We start from the raw sequence: 21,023 nt of genomic DNA on the forward strand, positions 1-21,023 counted from the left end.
CAAAGGAATCCACACAGCAACAGACAACAGATATAATTAAGAGGACAGTGAGGTTGGGTAAAGCAGAGGCAAGCGTTGGGGAAGGAAAGATCCTAGATAGAAATGTGAAGGAAAAAAAAGGCGTGACAAAGCTACTAAGGATTTACCCTTAGTCAAATTTAGGTGAAAGAAATGGAAATGTCACTACGAATCTTACTCAACGTCTAGAAGTAAATACATGCACATGGATGGAAGTGGGTTGTGACAACATGCATTTATATTAAGTTTTATAACCTGTACGAACTGTATCACTGTAGACAACACAAGCATTTCACCCCTCCATGGAAGATATGTTCATTTAATATCACATACCTGCAAGCCACTCCCAGGAAACTCATTACTAGTAATCTCTTCCTTAAATCACTTGTAAAAGTAATTGCTCAAGAATAAATTTCTCACCTAACTGTTAGTAACAATTTATCGCACGTTATATACAGTGATGGATCTAAGCAGGAATCTACTGACAGGGCTGCATCTGCTCTCGTTGTCACTTCCCTGTTTAAGAACGATAGGAATTATGTTGAGTTAGACACAAGAATTGACAACTGGACGTCTACAATACAAACTGAATTGTTTGTCATCTTAATGGCACTAAAGTTAACATGGAGAAATAAACACAAATGCAGAATAATATGATCCTTTATTGATTACGTTTCACCCACACATTGGACTTTATCAAGTCACTAACAGATCTACCTGGGTAAAGACTATATGATATCTTTTATCTCCACTAAAGTTAACCTGTGACACTGAGCTTGACCCTCTGATTATTACTGATTCTGTGTCATCATTAAAGGCTCTTGACTCATATAATGACTAACAACATACTCACTGGAGAAGCCAGGTATAGATACTAAAATATCCGGGAAAGGGGAATTAATGTACAATTATTATGGATTCCATCACACATTGGACTACTCCTTCATGATAAAGTTAATACGTTAGCCAAAAAAGTGCCCTGAAAGAAAATGTAGAATATAACTTTGGTGTGCCTGTGTTTAGCATTAGGAATAATATTAGGAAAGAAGTAAATAATGAAACAATATTATAGGAATGGAGTTAGAAGCCTTAGCAGCTCTAAAACCCACTATGGTAACATAGTGGGTATAAGTACGTTTATGGAACAATCTGCAATGATGTGGTAGCCAGGCTTAAGCTTGGTTACAAGTGCTTCTGGCAGTTTGGCAGACACACAGATGATGATCTAGCCAAATGCAAAGTTATGTGGCCAGCGCTATAGACACTATTTTGAACACTATGTGCTTAATTGTCCATTTATTGAGGAATATAGACATAGTATGTCAAGATATCTTATTACAAAAATAAGATACCAGGAACATTAAGCAAACTTCCTAAATTTTCTTGCAACAGATAAGTGGACTGTAGATATAAATCTTTCTGTAAACACTTTCGGAGCCTAGTTCCTAGGCCTTTTGTGTATCCATATGTACTTGCCCTACCCTCCACAGGATGCATATGGAGGTGCGCAGTAAACTAAAAATTTACGCTGTGAACTTGACGTAATGACTGGTGTATTCGGAAGTAAACCTAACCATGTTATAGTGAACTTGACCATAGTGTATTGAAAATAGCCTTGCAGTAGTGACTTTAACAATATGTAATAATGAACTTAACCACGATGTTGCGAACTTGACCATGTAGTAGTGAACTTGACCATAGTGGAGAGAAAATAGGATTAAACTAGCGAACTGAACTGAGCTAGTGTACTGAACTTAATAATGATATATCGAACTTAACCTTGCAGTAGTGAACTAAACTATGATGTAGTGAATTTTAAAATTGTAGTGCAACTCTACAGTAATGAACTTACTAGTTCTTTAGTGAACTTTACTCTGCTGTAGTGAACTTTACTCTTCTGTAGTGAACTTTACTCTTCTGTAGTGAACTTAAGACTGTTGTAGTGAACTTTACTATAGTGAACTTTCCCTTACTGTAGTGAAATTAACATTGCTGTAGTGAACTTAACACTGCCGTGGTGAACTTAACCATGGTGTACTGAACTTAATTATGGTATAGTGAACTTTACCATGGTGTACTGAACTTAATCATGGTATAGTGAACTTAACCATAGTGTACTGAACTTAATCATGGTGTAGCGAATTTAATCATGGTGTAGTGAACTTAAACATGGTGTAATGAAATCAACCATGGTGTGCTGAACTTAACCATAGCGTGCTGAACTTAACCATGGTGTACTGAACTTAACCATAGTGTACTGAACTTAACCATGGTGTGCTGAATTTAACCATGATGTAGTGAACTTAATCATCGTGTAGTGAACTTAACCATGGTGTGCAGAACTTAACCATGGTGTGCTGAACTTAACCATGGTGTGCTGAAATTAACCATGGTGTGCTAAACTTAACCATAGTGTACTGAACTTAACCATAGTGTACTGAACTTAACCATAGTGTACTGAACTTAACCATGGTGTACTGAATTTAACCATGGTGTAGTGAACTTAATCATGGTGTAGTGAACTTAACCACGGTATAGTGAAATTAACCTTGGTGTAGTGAACCTAACCTTGGTGTAGTGAACTTAACCTTGATATAATGAACTTAACCATGCAGTAAAGTTAATCAAGCTCAGTATACGTTCCAAGGTCTGCAAGGTATATTTTTAGAGCTGTTACGTAATAATTGACGACGGCGTCTCCGACAACACTCGCCATTACGCAAAGCCGGAAAAACCCGGAACTGAGAGGACTAAACGAGCGGAGAGGAGCTATTACAACCACGAGTGAATGACGGAAGCACTCAGGAGGGAGTCCACACTCTGTGAGTGACAACCAGCCAATCACAGAACTTCAGGAGCACGTCAACCAATGAGACACCTTGAAAACAAGGAAAACTAACCAATCACAGGAATAGGACGAAACCTAAACGTAATTCAGCCAATAAGAGCAGGAAATTAAGATTAAGGCTGAGTAACACTGCTGACAGTGTTGAGTGACACTGCTGACAGTGTTGAGTAGCACTGCTGACTGTTGAGTAGCACTGCTGACAGTGTTGAGTAACACTGCTGACAGTGTTGAGTGATACTGCTGGCAGTGATGACTAACACTGCTGACAGTGTTGAGTAACACTGCTGACAGTGTCGAGTAACATTGCTGATAGTGTTGAGCAACACTGCTGTCAGTGTTGAGTGACACTGCTGACACTGTTGAGTAACACTGCTGACACTGTTGAGTGACACTACTGACAGTGTTGAGTAACTCTGCTGACAGTGTTGAGTGACACTGCTGGCACTGTTGAGTGACACTGCTGACAGTGTTGAGTGACACTGCTGACAGTGTTGAGTAACACTGCTGACAGTGTTGAGTAACACTGCTGACAGTGTTGAGTGACACTGCTGACAGTGTTGAGTAACACTGCTGACAGTGTTGAGTAACACTGCTGACAGTGTTGAGTAACACTGCTGACAGTGTTGAGTAACACTGCTGACAGTGTTGAGCAACACTGCTGACAGCGTTGAGTAACACTGCTGACAGTGTTGAGTAACACTGCTGACAGTGTTGAGTAACACTGCTGACAGAGTTGAGTGACACTGCTGACAGTGTTGAGTGACACTGCTGACAGTGTTGAGTAACACTGCTGACAGTGTTGAGTAACACTGCTGACATTGTTGAGTAACACTGCAGACAGTGTTGAGTAACACCGCTAACATTACTGAGTAACACTACTGGCAGTGTTGAGGGAGACACTACTGGCAGTGTTGAGGGAGACACTACTGGCAGTGTTGAAGGAGACACTGCTGGCAGTGTTGAGGGAGACACTACTGGCAGTGTTGAGGGAGACACTGCTGGCAGTGTTGAGTGACACTGCTGACAGTGTTGAATGACACTGCTGACAGTGTTGAGTAACACTGCTGACAGTGTTGAGTGACACTGCTGACAGTGTTGAGTGACACTGCTGACAGTGTTGAGTGACACTGCTGACAGTGTTGAGTGACACTGCTGACAGTGTTGAATGACACTGCTGACAGTGTTGAGTAACACTGCTGACAGTGTTGAGTGACACTGCTGACAGTGTTGAGTGACACTGCTGACAGTGTTGAATGACACTGCTGACAGTGTTGAGTAACACTGCTGACAGTGTTGAGTGACACTGCTGACAGTGTTGAGTGACACTGCTGACAGTGTTGAGTAACACTGCTGACAGTGTTGAGTAACACTGCTGACAGTGTAACATTTCTCATAAAATTTCTTATAATATTTCATGCTGGATCATGCTAGAAAGCGCTTACTAGCCTATGTTAGGCCGGTGCTACTGGTACATGCTAGGCCGGTGCTACTGGTCCATGCTAGGCCGGTGCTACTGGTCCATGCTAGGCCGGTGCTACTGGTCCATGCTAGGCCGGTGCTACTGGTCCATGCTAGGCCGGTGCTACTGGTCCATGCTAGGCCAGTGCTACTGGTCCATGCTAGGCCGGTGCAACTGGTCCATGCTAGGCCGGTGCTACTGGTCCATGCTAGGAAGGTGCTACTGGTCCATGCTAGGAAGGTGCAACTGGTCCATGCTAGGAATGTGCTACTGGTCCATGCTAGGAAGGTGCTACTGGTCCATGCTAGGCCGGTGCTACTGGTCCATGCTAGGCCGGTGCTACTGGTCCATGCTAGGCCGGTGCTACTGGTCCATGCTAGGCCGGTGCTACTGGTCCATGCTAGGCCGGTGCTACTGGTCCATGCTAGGAAGGTGCTACTGGTCCATGCTAGGCCGGTGCTACTGGTCCATGCTAGGAAGGTGCTACTGGTCCATGCTAGGCCGGTGCTACTGGTCCATGCTAGGAAGGTGCTACTGGTCCATGATAGGAAGGTGCTACTGGTCCATGCTAGGCCGTGCTACTGGTCCATGCTAGGAAGGTGCTACTGGTCCATGCTAGGAAGATGCTACTGGTCCATGCTAGGAAGGTGCTACTGGTCCATGCTAGGAAGGTGCTACTGGTCCATGCTAGGAAGGTGCAATTGGTCCATGCTAGGAATGTGCTACTGGTCCATGCTAGGAAGGTGCAACTGGTCCATGCTAGGCCGGTGCTACTGGTCCATGCTAGGAAGGTGCTACTGGTCCATGCTAGGAAGGTGCAACTGGTCCATGCTAGGAATGTGCTACTGGTCCATGCTAGGAAGGTGCAACTGGTCCATGCTAGGAAGGTGCTACTGGTCCATGCTAGGAAGGTGCTACTGGTCCATGCTAGGAAGGTGCTACTGGTCCATGCTAGGAAGGTGCTACTGGTCCATGCTAGGAAGGTGCAACTGGTCCATGCTAGGAAGGTGCTACTGGTCCATGCTAGGAAGGTGCTACTGGTCCATGCTAGGAAGGTGCAACTGGTCCATGCTAGGAAGGTGCAACTGATCCATGCTAGGAAGGTGCAACTGGTCCATGCTAGGAAGGTGCTACTCACTACTATTCTTGAAGGTGCTATTTGTAAATTCTGGTCCATGGCTGAGGAAGCTCCTCTCCTATGTGCAGGTTACTGGTCTATTGTTGAAGCATGCTAGGAAGGTGCAACTGGTCCATGCTAGGAAGGTGCTACTCACTACTATTCTTGAATAATACACAAATAACCCTCTCATAGGAGAAAGGAGCTTACGAGAACGTTTCGGTCCGGCTTGGGACATTTGTAAATTCACTTTGTAAATGGTCCAAGTCGGCTGAAACGTCGTGGTAAGCTCCTCTCCTATGTGCAGGTTATTTGTGTATTATTCCAGTCACGATATTGTGTTTTTTTTGTTATATACTATTGTTGAAGCTGAGAGACATCAGCCTTGGCGTCTTCCAAGAAGATGTGATGGGTGAGGGAGAGATGCCCAGCCTCGTGCCTCCACGTCTTCACTCACCCATAATAACTCTCTCATGATATTATGATCAGTACTTTAAGGTCGAGTGTGTCGTGTATACTAAGTCGTCGTCACCACCACCACCACCACCACCACCACCACCACCACCACCACCACCACCTACTCCAACTCCTACTTCATGGTGTTGATGCTACTGGTCTCGCCTGAGATGTCTTGGTGGCTGTTTACCTTCAGCTAAGAAGCCAGGCAGCGTTACCACCACCACTCACCAGTGTTACCACCACCAATCATCAGTGTTACCACCACCACTCACCAGTGTTACCACCACCAATCACCAGTGTTACCACCACCAATCATTAGTGTTACCACCACCACTCAGTAAGTCTAGTGATAATCAGGAATCATGTATGTATAATTGTTTTGGTGAGTCTGTGTCAGTGTAGATCATGGGAACTGATGTTTGTGTCTACCTACCTATCTGGAGTCTTCCTGGAGGGTATTCCGAGGATCAACGCCCCCGAGACCCAGTCCATGACCAGACCTCACCGTGGCTCAGGGCCTGATCAACTAGGCTGTTACTGCTGGCCGCACGTAGTCCACCGTACGAACCACAGCCTGGCTGATCTGGCTTTGACTTTAGGTATCTGTCCAGCTCCCTCTTGAAGACAACAAGGGGTCTATTAGTAATTCCCTTTATGGCTGGTGGGAGGCTGTTGAACTGTCTTGGGCCCCGGACACTTATTGTTTTTTCTTAGTGTACTAAAGGCTTTTCACTGGGGATATATTGCATCGCCTGCCCAGTCTTTTGCTTTCGTAGGGAGTGATTTCTGTATGCAGATTAGGGACCAGTCCTTCTAGAATTTTCCACGTGTAGATTATGAAGTATCTCTCTCGTCAGCGCTCCAGTGAGTACAAGTCAAGTGCTTTCAAGCGTTCCCACTAGTTAAGGTGTTTGATGGAACTTATATGTGCAGTAATGGTACTCTACATTCTGTTAGTGTACAGCAGTATTCCATTCTAGAGAGAACAAGTGATTTTAAAAGGATCATCATTGGCTTGGCATCTCTTGTCTTGAATGTTCTCATTATCCCTCCTATCAGTTTCCTCGCAGATGTGATAGTGGCATTGTTGTGATTCTTGAAGGTGAGGTCCTCAGACATTACCACCCCCACGTCCTTCACATTACTTTTCCGCTCTATTGTGTGATTAGAGTTTGTATTATACTCAGTATACTACAAGTACCTCTGGAAACTTATCAGGATATGTTTGGCTCACCCGGAGCGTTTGCAGTCCAAGACAGCGTAAGGAAATCATGAGAAAATATAGGTAGGGGAAGGGGAGAATGCGAGGTGTAATGTAGCCGAGGCGTGTGAAGAACAATAGTATGACTTATCAGCCGTGTCTTGCCTTGGTACCTCACCACCACTTTAGCTTAAACTTTTGAAATATTCAGACTCCCGGTGTTCTGCACAATTGTATTAACCAAAATGATAACTGCTAATTCGACGCCAACAACGTCTATGTGAATATTTATAGATGAGGTTGGCCAAACTGCAGTACATTACAGTAGCGTGGCTGTTCTTATATATCTCTCCTGTATATCTGAAATTATGCCAAGCATTCTTGAGGTCATTGACGTTTCTCCCACATAGATTTTGTCGCAGCTCCAGCACGGTGACACTTTTATTCTGTCTTTAAAAATACCGATATTTTTTTTTTTTAATAGAGGTGTTAGCGGTAGTAGTCAGTCTCATCCCGCCCTCTGTAAACACCTTGCACATATTGCTTCATTTATCCTTTCTAAACCTGAATTTATCCAACTTAAATATATTATTTAGATTGTTTTGTCTCAATACCCGTTGTATATCTCCTTCGTTTATACTTGTTGTGTAGAATAGATGTATGGTTGTGATCGCTATTGTCAATTTGTGTGGGCTGTGAAAGGTAACTGTAGATACTAAACTAAATTATGTATGTCTAGCTCTAGCTTAGCTTAAATACTTATAAAACCTGGTAATTTTAACCTATAGAAGCTTCATTACTAAATTAGTTTTAGAAATTAAAAGTGGATAAAGGAAATGTGGCAACATCGAGTAAGTATACATATTACATACATATTCTCATACCTCAGCCCCCTTCCCTTTCTCCTAGTGGTTACGGGAAATCAGTTGACTTCCCTGATTTCTCACACTTGCCAGCCATCTTACCTGGGGAGAGAGAGTTTACCTGGAGAGAGTTCCGGGGCTCAACGCCCCCGCGGCCCGGTCTGTGACCAGGCCTCATGGTGGATCAGAGCCTGATCAACCAGGCTGTTACTGCTGGCTGCACGCAATCCAACGTACGAGCCACAGCCCGGCTGGTTAGGTACCGACTTTAGGTGCTTGTCTAGTGCCTTCTTGAAGACAGTCACGGGTCTATTGGTAATCCCCCTTATGTATGCTGGGAGGCAGTTGAACAGTCTTGGGCCCCTGACATTTATTGTGTTGTCTCTTAGCGTGATGGTGACACCCCTGCTTTTCATTGGGGGGATGGTGCATCGTCTGCCAAGTCTTTTGCTTTCGGAAAGAATGATTTTCGTGTGCAAGTTCGGTACTAGTCCCTCTAGGATTTTCCAGGTGTATATAATCATGTATCTTTCCCGCCTGCGTTCCAGGGAATACAGGTTCAGGAACTTCAAGCGCTCCCAGTAATTGAGGTGTTTTATCTCCGTTATGTGCGCCATGAATGTTCTCTGTACATTTTCTAGGTCAGCAATTTCACCTGCCTTGAAAGGTGCTGTTAGTGTGCAGCAATATTCCAGCCTAGATAGAACAAGCGACCTGAAGAGTGTCATCATGTGCTTGGCATTCCTAGTTTTGATGGTTCTCATTACCCATCCTGTCATTTTTCTAGCAGATGCGATTGATACAATGTTATGGTCCTTGAAGGTGAGATCCTCCGACATGATCACAACCAGGTCTTTGACGGTAGTTTTTCGCTCTATTGTGTGGCTGGAATTTGTTTTGTACTCTGATGAAGTTTTAATTTCCTCATATTTACCATATCGGAGTAATTGAAATTTCTCATCGTTGAACTTCATATTGTTTTCTGCAGCCCATTGAAAGATTTGGTTGATGTCCGCCTGGAGCCTTGCAGTGTCTGCAATGGAAGACACTGTCGTGCAGATTCGGGTGTCATCTGCAAAGGAAGACACGGTGCTGTGGCTTACATCCTTGTCTATGTCAGAAATGAGGATGAGGAACAAGATGGGAGCGAGTAATGTGCCTTGCGGAACAGAGCTTTTCACCGTAGCCGCCTCAGACTTTACTCTGTTGACTATTATTCTTTGTGTTCTATATGTGACGAAGTTATAGATCCATCTACCAACTTTTCCTGTTATTCCTTTAGCACGCATTTTGCGCGCTATAACGCCATGGTCACACTTGTCGAAGGCTTTTACGAAGTCTGTGTATATTACATCTGCATTCCTTTTGTCTTCTAGTGCATCAAGGACCTTGTCGTAGTGATCCAGTAGTTGGGACAGGCAGGAGCGACCTGCTCTAAACCCATCATCGTATCAACCATCAATCGTATATTCCTTTGCTATATGTCTTCTAGAAAGTTTAGGCTCAGGGTTCTCAATTTTTCTTCGTAGGACAAGTTTCCTATCCCATCGATTAATTGTATCATCGTCTTCTGCAAGTTCTCCCATAAATTTATATCCATTTTGCAGTATAGAGGAACACTGCACCTCATGATCTAAACGAGGCCTTAGTAAAAGTGTAAGAATAGCCTTTGTAATGAAGAAACGTGTTCAACACTACAAAATATTAGGCATTAGGCACGTTACTGGCTGCGTCCTCACACAGGACCATGTACCTCTAGTGGGTCTTTCTTAAGCTGTTGTGTTGGCGATGCGTTGCACTCACCACCTACAACCATTGTTATAGTGTGAAGGAAACTGTAGACAGATTAATATACGCTGGATATGTGAGTACACTTCTTCGAGGACGGTCGGGCTGGAGATCCTATAAGCTCTCAAGGAGAATGTAATTATGACTGTTATCATAGTGCTAGTGTGGTGATGGAAGTACTAACACAGGAGATTATCTTTATTACTTGACTGGTGTATAACCATGAAAACCAGGATCTCGTCAGTTTTTACATCAGAACATCTCTTTATCTACTGCCAGGGTGAGCTTGAGGATTGGTTCTGTGCTGATGATTTTAGTGAAAAGGTTCGAAATGTTAAATTGTCCAAGAAAGGTAACTAATATGGGAATTTTTATTGAGGAAACGTTTCGCCACATAGTGGCTTCATCAGTCCAATACAAAGAAGAATGGTGTAAAGAGAGGAGGAGTTTGAAGTAATCGGTGACTGAGGATGGAGTGGATGTGTTCAGTCCATCAATCTTGAGAAAAGTATAGAATATGTTGGAAGAAGTGGCTTATATACTGCAGTCAGGTGAGTAGAAGCAGGAGGAGGCGGAGTCACCATTGGACAAATTCACTAGTGTAAGTAGGTCATGCCTGTAGGTTAGGCAAGCTTAGAATAATTCCCTGTTGCTGTGTAACAGAGTGTATATTATTCTACTAGATTAACGACTAATTTGTTTAGAACAAGGGTGTCCATGCTGTCGCTAATTTTCTGCCATGGTGCCGTAAGGGCTGTGTGGTGGGTACACTGGTAATCAACGAGGCGATGTTGAAACTGGTCAGGTTCGTGTCTAAGACGTTGATAGTGTACGTGTGTGAGATGAGGTCTTCCGAGTGTTTTAAGTTGGCTTAGCATATTATTCCCAGTAATTCTGAAATGTACTTAGCGAGCAGACCCGCGTGTCTGTGTGGCTCACTTCCACTGCCTAAGGTGATGGGTCTAAGTGGGGATGTTAGGTTCATGGGTTTTGGAAGATCATGTAACCTGCCGAGTTCATGTTTACCAGGCAGAAGATATGAAGCTTTTTGTCATGATCTGTCTTATGGGGGACGTGTCGAGCTCGCTGAAGAACAGTCTTAGAGGCCTTTTGTAACTACTAGTCGCTCTTGTAGCGTTTCGTAAGTATTGTGATTGTCCAGCAGCTTGTAAAATTTAGATGTGTAATTGGATTCGTTGATCATTAACATTCCGGTTCCTTTGTTTGGTCAGGTGACCTGACCAACGCATCACTGTAGACAGTATACCTACCCAGTCTGTTTCAAATAGCTCCTGCTAGGGAAATTGCTGGCGACACTGTAACAACTATGTTCTGTGTTGAAGGAAGCTGGCGTGAAGCACTCCACCTTGCCTGTGGTTGTCGAGAAGGCTGAAGCAATGCAGAAGACGTAGACGCCTTGCAGGCTAGACCGTAGATTATTAGTGTAAGGGTTCATCCAGACGGACGCGAACGAAGGTAGCCCAGAGCCAAGATTGGTGCCTAAGGCAAAGGTATTGTCCTTACGTAGGGCCGCATCAGACAGAGCGAGAGCTCTCCACGAGTGCCAGCTCTTTGGTAGATGCTCTCGAAAACAGGCCTTAGACCAACAACTTCATTAACCTGGCGCCTCCCGCACCTGACATAACTTCACCTATATATGGCGCATCTTTCGCGTGTCCTGATAAAATGTTACAGCGGTGCACAAGTGTATTACATTCCGTAGGGTAAACATACACCAGCTTGACTCAAGAAATCGTAATGACACGATTGCAAACAAACCATACCCCCGGCCGGGATTGAACCCGCGGTCATAGAGTCTCAAAACTCCAGCCCGTCGCGTTAGCCACTAGACCAGCTAGCCACAATAAGAATCTTATGGTTTGATATACCAGCTTCCTGTAACGCTTCTGTCTCCTGTTGCTTACACTACGTCAAGTAAATCCAGGTGCTGTGATAGCCTTATTACGGATGCCTATACATCAGACATCAGATTCCTGATTACCATGATTCTTGAGTCTGTTTCACATCCTGTGTAAGAAGAAATGTACATTTCTCACGTGTGAAGAACTGCACACATCGGCTCCAGACTGAGGGACTGATTACCACAGTAGTAGTAGTGGTAGTAGCAGTAGTAATGATAGTAACATCGAGTCTGCTCAAATACTACCCACGACAGTCTGGCGTCGTCTCATCCAGGTACTCTCTTCCCCTCCCCCTCTCTCTCTCCCCCTCTCTTCCTTCCTTATTCATATTCACCTCCCCTTCCCCCTCCTCTCCCCTCCTCCTGGTCTCCCTATAGAGGGGGTGAGGGGGCGTGGCGCAGACAAGGAGGGACCTTGAAGCCTTTGTCTTGATTATAGTTTTGGTTGATGAGAGGTTAACCCCTTTTCCCTACCTCCTGACGTCTCTCTCTCTCTCTCTCTTTCACAAGGTTTTACAAGGTTAGGTTAAGAGTTCCTAATTTATTTACAAGCTAAGAGCTGTTACCTGCATCAGTTCATTTTAAAGCCTTTTTATTATGAGACATACAAATAGTGAACAGGATGAAGTTGGAGCCATCTGTGGACCAGCGATTTCATTCCAACAACTGACTTTATTTCGTTGATGCCATCATGCTGTACGAATGTGTTTCAGATTCGAGTCATTCTACGAATAAATGATCTCGGATGAAGTGATGTTCTTGAGATTTTCAGAGTGTTGTTGCTGGCTGCCCGTCCTGTTGTGTAGAAGCTCACTTCTTGCTGTCCTCGGTGTGGAGCCAAGTGTGGTACTTTGACAGTGTTGGTCTTGTACATAACAGTAAGGTCACCCATATTCCTCATGTGTTGGTTGAATGCTCTGCTAAAATGACATTAATACAGGCTGGGTCCGGGCGAGAAATGAGTCGTCTTGCTCTGTCCTTTATTCTGTGAAGAGGTCGTAGATGAGATGGGGCCAAGCAATCCAAGAAAGGCAGCATACTTAAGCTGTGAGCGTACTTGTGCCTCGTACAGAATCTTGCAACCTCTACTGTCGAGCAGGTGCGAGACACGTCTAAGTGCTGTAAGGTTCCTGGCCGCCTTGTTTACAAGCTTTACAACATGGTTCTTCATAGTTTGGAGTAAAATTTCACCCCAAGGATATCAATTTACGTCCCCGGGTACCAGGTCCCCCCCATTTATTCTTACCACTACCATCATTTGTTTTTCATTTGTTTTTTACCTGCATTCCTTTTCCTCGGTCTGATATAGCTGTAATCTGGTATTTGATATAACTAAGAGCAGCTGGCATTTCCTCTTTTAGATAAGTAAATATCAGAGTACATTCCATAACAATGGCCCAAGCACACTTCCCTGTGGAACACTTGCACCAGTAGAGTGCCTTGTTGGCTCTGTCTCGTTAAGAACTACGCTTAGAGATCTACCTCAGAAGAGGTATAGTGCAAAGCCAGCGACTCCTAGTCCTTGCAGTTTTGCCAAGAGCCCCTGGTTCCATGCTCGGTCGAAAGCACTAGCGATATCCAACGCTACTACACAGCCGACCTTGGATTCATCCAGTGACTGGTGCCACATAGTGGAGAGATTTAACAGCGGATCAGCACAAGTGGCCTTTCCTGAAGCCGTATTGACGGTCACAAATAAGTGAGTGGTAGTCGGAAAACGCTGTCATCTGCCGTGAAATTGTCTCAAGAATCTTGCCAGTGACTGACAGAAGTGACACTGGTCTGTAGTTGTTGATTTCCGCTCTGCTCTTCTTTTTGTGAACAGGAACTACATTTGCCTCTTTCTACAGAGGTCATTTATACTGTGCTAGGCAGTGCTGATAGACGCGAGTTAGAGGTGATGCTACGTGGTCTGCACATCTACTCAACAGTCTAGAGCCCACCCTATCTGGGCCAACAGCCTTTTCTTGGTCCATTGATTTAAGAAGATGCACTTCACCCTGCCTTATTGTCACCACTGACAACTTTGACACAGTTCTTGTGGCTAGCCAAGGAGGTACCCTATCTGGATCAGGAACTTGCATCTTGACAGCCGAGTGTTCGGTAAAGAGGTTAGCTTTCTCCTGACTGCTAGTAGAGATGGTACCAGGTGGAGTAATTTCATCAGGTGAATAATCTTGTTGATCCTTGTCCAAGGACCACCAGGTTTTGGATCCCACTCTACCTGACGCCAGCTTTCTTTTTGTGTCAACCTCCCATTTAGAGATGGCCCACTTTTGAACTTCACCCATATGCCTGCAGGCTTGTCTGAGCAGATTCCTATGATAGGCAGTGGGATGCCTCATATACCTACTCCGAACCCTGTACTTAGCAGTAACAGCCTCTCTACAACGAAAGCTGAACCAAAGCTGATCTGTAGGCTTCGTCACATACTGCAGCTGAGGAATGTGTTTTTATTAGATTAAGGATGTGTACAGTTAAGGCATTCACTTGGTTGTCAACATCACCTTGGAGAAGATCATTCAATTCAGAGGTGGCGAGCTTAGAGCAAAGGGCTGGCCAGTTTCCTCTTTCCCACGGCCAAGTTGTACGTGTACGTTCTTCACCTTTCTGTCTGTCTCTGTCTCTGTCTCTGTCAACACAGGGTTAGGTTAGGACTTCCTACTTTTATTTAGAAGCATCGCCTTTATCAGATAAGTGTTGCACGTCCATTATGTTGCACGTCCAAGGTGTTGCACGTCCAAGGTGTTGCACGTCCATGGTGTTGTACGTCTAGGATGTTGCTGGTCCTGGGTGTTTCACATCCATGGTATTGCACATCCATGGTGTTGCAGGTCTTGAGTGTCCACTCACTAGTCACTCACGAGTCACGAGTCACTCACCTCCTCGACTGATGAGTATCTCTACCATCGTGTTGGTCATCAAGGCCTTGGCATTAAATTTATCAACCTGTCAAAATCCCGTCGTCTTATTTGTGAAGTTGTCAGGTGTGATCAGTTTTACTAACTTTGTTAAAATCGCCACCTACTACTGCTGCCCTTCACCTTGAACTATAGAGAAGCGAGAGAGTGACTAATATTAACCAATACACCAACAGAGAGCGACTAAGATCAAACAATACACCAACAGAGAGCGACTAAGATCAAACAATACACCAACAGAGAGCGACTAAGATCAAACAATACACCAACAGAGAGCTACTAATATTAACCAATACACCAACAGAGAGCGACTAAGATCAAACAATACACCAACAGAGAGCTACTAATATTAACCAATACACCAACAGAGAGCGACTAAGATCAAACAATACACCAACAGAGAGTGACTAATATTAACCAATACACCAACAGAGAGCGACTAAGATTAAACAATACACCAACAGAGAGCGACTAAGATCAAACAATACACCAACAGAGAGCTACTAATATTAACCAATACACCAACAGAGAGCGACTAAGATCAAACAATACACCAACAGAGAGCTACTAATATTAACCAATACACCAACAGAGAGCGACTAAGATCAAACAATACACCAACAGAGAGTGACTAATATTAACCAATACACCAACAGAGAGCGACTAAGATTAAACAATACACCAACAGAGAGCGACTAAGATTAATCAATACACCAACAGAGAGCGACTAAGATCAAACAATACACCAACAGAGAGTGACTAAGATCAAACAATACACCAACAGAGAGTGACTAATATTAACCAATACACCAACAGAGAGTGACTAATATTAACCAATACACCAACAGAGAGCGACTAAGATTAATCAATACACCAACAGAGAGCGACTAAGATTAATCAATACACCAACAGAGAGCGACTAATATCAAACAATACACCAACAGTGACTAAGATCAAACAATACACCAACAGAGAGTGACTAAGATCAAACAATACACCAACAGAGAGCGACTAAGATCAAACAATACACCAACAGAGAGCGACTAAGATCAAACAATACACCAACAGAGAGCGACTAAGATCAAACAATACACCAACAGAGAGTGACTAAGATCAAACAATACACCAACAGAGAGTGACTAAGATCAAACAATACACCAACAGAGAGCGACTAAGATCAAACAATACACCAACAGAGAGTGACTAAGATCAAACAATACACCAACAGAGAGTGACTAAGATCAAACAATACACCAACAGAGAGCGACTAAGATCAAACAATACACCAACAGAGAGCGACTAAGATCAAACAATACACCAACAGAGAGTGACTAAGATCAAACAATACACCAACAGAGAGTGACTAAGATCAAACAATACACCAACAGAGAGCGACTAAGATCAAACAATACACCAACAGAGAGCGACTAAGATCAAACAATACACCAACAGAAAGCGACTAAGATCAAACAATACACCAACAGAGAGTGACTAAGATCAAACAATACACCAACAGAGAGCGACTAAGATCAAACAATACACCAACAGAGAGCGACTAAGATCAAACAATACACCAACAGAGAGCGACTAAGATCAAACAATACACCAACAGAGAGCGACTAAGATCAAACAATACACCAACAGAGAGCGACTAAGATCAAACAATACACCAACAGAGAGCGACTAAGATCAAACAATACACCAACAGCCATTATTTTCTGCTTCTTGTCTAATTAGTTGAGTATGACACGATTAATGGTGGCACCTGGGACGCCAGAACTTTCCTTCTGTTTAGTACACTCAGATGTCCACCAAACTTCCAACGCCTTTATAATGACATTTCTTACAAAGAACCAGAAGGAATACATTAGGATGCACACCCAGCATCAACATATACTGAAGTTCTCAAGTTTTAAACGAAAAATTTTGTAGAGAAGAAATAGAGAAGTTAGCCTGAGCCCCGGGAAAGAGGGAAGGAAGAAAGAGGCAGAAGGACGTAAATGGGTGAAGGAACTAGGGAGGACAAAGGGTATAAAACATTTTTGATAAAATTAAAGTATATAAAGACTGTTGTCTACGTCAATAAAAGTTTGATCCTAAAAAAAACAAACTCAGAATGTCAGTAACAAGATAAAAGATGTACTAAAAATATTGACATAAATTTTAATTAATATGGAAGTGTAATCAAACCCAGTGAATTACTGTTGTAACAGTTACTGTTGTAACAGTTACTGTTATAACAGTTACTGTTGTAACAGTTACTGTTGTAACAGTTACTATTGTAACAGTTACTGTTGTAACAGTTACTGTTGTAACAGTTACTGTTGTAACAGTTACTGTTGTAACAGCTACTGTTGTAACAGTTACTGTTGTAACAGCTACTGTTGTAACAGTTACTGTTGTAACAGTTACTGTTGTAACAGTTACTGTTGTAACAGTTACTGGTATAACAGTTACTGTTGTAACAGTTACTGGTTTAACAGTTACTGTTGTAACAGTTACTGTTGTAACAGTTACTGTTGTAACAGTTACTGTTGTAACAGTTACTGGTATAACAGTTACTGTTGTAACAGTTACTGTTGTAACAGTTACTGGTATAACAGTTACTGTTGTAACAGTTACTATTGTAACAGTTACTGTTGTAACAGTTACTGTTGTAACAGTTACTGTTGTAACAGTTACTGTTGTAACAGTTACTATTGTAACAGTTACTGTTGTAACAGTTACTGTTGTAACAGTTACTGTTGTAACAGCTACTGTTGTAACAGCTACTGTTGTAACAGTTACTGTTGTAACAGTTACTGTTGTAACAGTTACTGTTGTAACAGCTACTGTTGTAACAGTTACTGTTGTAACAGTTACTGTTGTAACAGTTACTGTTGTAACAGTTACTGGTATAACAGTTACTGTTGTAACAGTTACTGGTTTAACAGTTACTGTTGTAACAGTTACTGCTGTAACAGTTACTTTTGTAACAGTTACTGTTGTAACAGTTACTGGTATAACAGTTACTGTTGTAACAGTTACTGTTGTAACAGTTACTGTTGTAAGTTACTGTTGTAACAGTTACTGGTATAACAGTTACTGTTATAACAGTTACTGGTGTAACAGTTACTGGTATAACAGTTACTGTTGTAACAGTTACTGTTGTAACAGTTACTGGTATAACAGTTACTGTTGTAACAGTTACTGTTGTAACAGTTACTGTTGTAACAGTTACTGTTGTGACAGTTACTGTTGTAACAGTTACTGTTGTAACAGCTACTGTTATAACAGTTACTGTTGCAACAGTTACTGTTGTAACAGTTACTATTGTAACAGTTACTGTTGTAACAGTTACTGTTGTAACAGTTACTGTTGTAACAGTTACTGTTGTAACAGTTACTGTTGTAACAGTTACTGTTGTAACAGTTACTGTTGTAACAGCTACTGTTGTAACAGTTACTGTTGTAACAGTTACTGTTGTAACAGTTACTGTTGTAACAGTTACTGGTATAACAGTTACTGTTGTAACAGTTACTGGTTTAACAGTTACTGTTGTAACAGTTACTGTTGTAACAGTTACTGTTGTAACAGTTACTGTTGTAACAGTTACTGTTGTAACAGTTACTGGTATAACAGTTACTGTTGTAACAGTTACTGTTGTAACAGTTACTGGTATAACAGTTACTGTTGTAACAGTTACTGTTGTAACAGTTACTGTTGTAACAGTTACTGTTGTAACAGTTACTATTGTAACAGTTACTGTTGTAACAGTTACTGTTGTAACAGTTACTGTTGTAACAGCTACTGTTGTAACAGTTACTGTTGTAACAGTTACTGTTGTAACAGTTACTGTTGTAACAGCTACTGTTGTAACAGTTACTCTTGTAACAGTTACTGTTGTAACAGTTACTGGTATAACAGTTACTGTTGTAACAGTTACTGGTTTAACAGTTACTGTTGTAACAGTTACTGCTGTAACAGTTACTTTTGTAACAGTTACTGTTGTAACAGTTACTGGTATAACAGTTACTGTTGTAACAGTTACTGTTGTAACAGTTACTGTTGTAACAATTACTGTTGTAACAGTTACTGTTGTAACAGTTACTGGTATAACAGTTACTGTTATAACAGTTACTGGTGTAACAGTTACTGGTATAACAGTTACTGTTGTAACAGTTACTGTTGTAACAGTTACTGTTGTAACAGTTACTGTTGTAACAGTTACTGTTGTAACAGTTACTGTTGTGACAGTTACTGTTGTGACAGTTACTGTTGTAACAGTTACTGTTGTAACAGTTACTGTTGTAACAGTTACTGTTGTGACAGGTACTGTTGTAACAGTTACTGTTGTGACAGTTACTGTTGTGACAGGTACTGTTGTGACAGGTACTGTTGTAACAGTTACTATTGTGACAGTTACTGTTGTAACAGTTACTGTTGTAACAGTTACTGTTGTAACAGTTACTGTTGTAACAGTTACTGTTGTGACAGCTACTGTTGTAACAGTTACTGTTGTAACAGTTACTGTTGTAACAGTTACTGTTGTAACAGTTACTGTTGCTACAGTTACTGTTGTGACAGCTACTGTTGTAACAGTTACTGTTGTAACAGTTATTGTTGTAACAGTTACTGTTGTAACAGTTATTGTTGTAACAGTTACTGTTGTGACAGCTACTGTTGTAACCGTTACTGTTGTAACAGTTACTGTTGTAACAGTTACTGTTGTAACAGTTATTGTTGTAACAGTAACTGTTATAACAGTTACTGGTATAACAATAACGGTATATAATGTGGTAACTATTAAGAAGTTATCTAGAAAGTTGTATTGATTACAGAGAAGAGAAAGTTGAGTCTGGTGTAGTGTCTGCCAGGCCACTGACTGTTGCTAGTGTCTTCCAGGCCACTGACTGTTGCTAGTGTCTTCCAGGCCACTGACTGTTGCTAGTGTCTGCCAGGCCACTGACTGTTGCTAGTGTCTTCCAGGCCACTGACTGTTGCTAGTGTCTTCCAGGCCACTGACTGTTGCTAGTGTCTTCCAGGCCACTGACTGTTGCTAGTGTCTGCCAGGCCACTGACTGTTGCTAGTGTCTTCCAGGCCACTGACTGTTGCTAGTGTCTGCCAGGCCACTGACTGTTGCTAGTGTCTTCCAGGCCACTGACTGTTGCTAGTGTCTTCCAGGCCACTGACTGTTGCTAGTGTCTTCCAGGCCACTGACTGTTGCTAGTGTCTGCCAGGCCACTGACTGTTGCTAGTGTCTTCCAGGCCACTGACTGTTGCTAGTGTCTGCCAGGCCACTGACTGTTGCTAGTGTCTGCCAGGCCACTGACTGTTGCTAGTGTCTTCCAGGCCACTGACTGTTGCTAGTGTCTGCCAGGCCACTGACTGTTGCTAGTGTCTGCCAGGCCACTGACTGTTGCTAGTGTCTTCCAGGCCACTGACTGTTGCTAGTGTCTTCCTGGCCACTGACTGTTGCTAGTGTCTTCCTGGCCACTGACTGTTGCTAGTGTCTTCCTGGCCACTGACTGTTGCTAGTGTCTTCCAGGCCACTGACTGTTGCTAGTGTCTTCCAGGCCACTGACTGTTGCTAGTGTCTGCCAGGCCACTGACTGTTGCTAGTGTCTTCCAGGCCACTGACTGTTGCTAGTGTCTTCCAGGCCACTGACTGTTGCTAGTGTCTGCCAGGCCACTGACTGTTGCTGGTGTCTTCCAGGCCACTGACTGTTGCTAGTGTCTGCCAGGCCACTGACTGTTGCTAGTGTCTGCCAGGCCACTGACTGTTGCTGGTGTCTTCCAGGCCACTGACTGTTGCTAGTGTCTGCCAGGCCACTGACTGTTGCTAGTGTCTTCCAGGCCACTGACTGTTGCTAGTGTCGGCCAGGCCACTGACTGTTGCTAGTGTCTTCCAGGCCACTGACTGTTGCTAGTGTCTTCCAGGCCACTGACTGTTCCTAGTGTCTGCCAGGCCACTGACTGTTGCTGGTGTCTTCCAGGCCACTGACTGTTGCTAGTGTCTGCCAGGCCACTGACTGTTAGGCTGCGAGAGTAGAAAAACTCTGGAAATCAGCCCTTGGTGGTATCCAGGGACGGGAGGAGGAAAGTATACCGCAGATCAGGTGTGGGTGGGACGGGAGGAGGAATGTATACCGCAGATCAGGTGTGGGTGGGACGGGAGGAGGGAAGTATACCGCAGATCAGGTGTGGGCAAAACACAGCCCACGGCTCATAACAACCTCGCCAATCAATTCTACCCGACCCGCGACCGTGTCTAGCAACTCAGGAAAATTATAGTAATGACAATGTACGAAATAATCTTTTTTATTTATGTGCTAATGAGGATCGAGTGCTGGGTGGTAGAGCAACAAGACTCTATAAAATGGTTATAACTATGACCATAACTTTTAAAGGGGGTGGACCGGTAAGCCCGCGGAAGGCCTCGGTCAGA

The 21,023-nt window shown here is 43.1% G+C and overlaps 1 protein-coding gene across 3 annotated transcripts in view; it reads left to right on the forward strand.

The window, feature by feature from the left end:
- The window catches only part of LOC128690332 (mucin-2-like), a 297,641-nt gene that overhangs the window by 100,529 nt on the left and 176,089 nt on the right, over positions 1–21,023 (forward strand). The window contains exon 1 of one of the 3 annotated variants that reach the window (XM_070090461.1): positions 6,068–6,238. The exons of the other annotated variants lie outside the window; for them this stretch is intronic. The gene's annotated coding sequence lies outside the window, so the exon portion shown is untranslated. Of the gene's footprint in view, positions 1–6,067; positions 6,239–21,023 lie in introns of those variants that run through there. 3 annotated transcript variants of the gene reach the window in all.

The sequence above is a fragment of the Cherax quadricarinatus genome, chromosome 32 (genome assembly GCF_038502225.1).
Source record: "Cherax quadricarinatus isolate ZL_2023a chromosome 32, ASM3850222v1, whole genome shotgun sequence".
In the NCBI taxonomy this organism is placed as follows: domain Eukaryota; kingdom Metazoa; phylum Arthropoda; class Malacostraca; order Decapoda; family Parastacidae; genus Cherax; species Cherax quadricarinatus.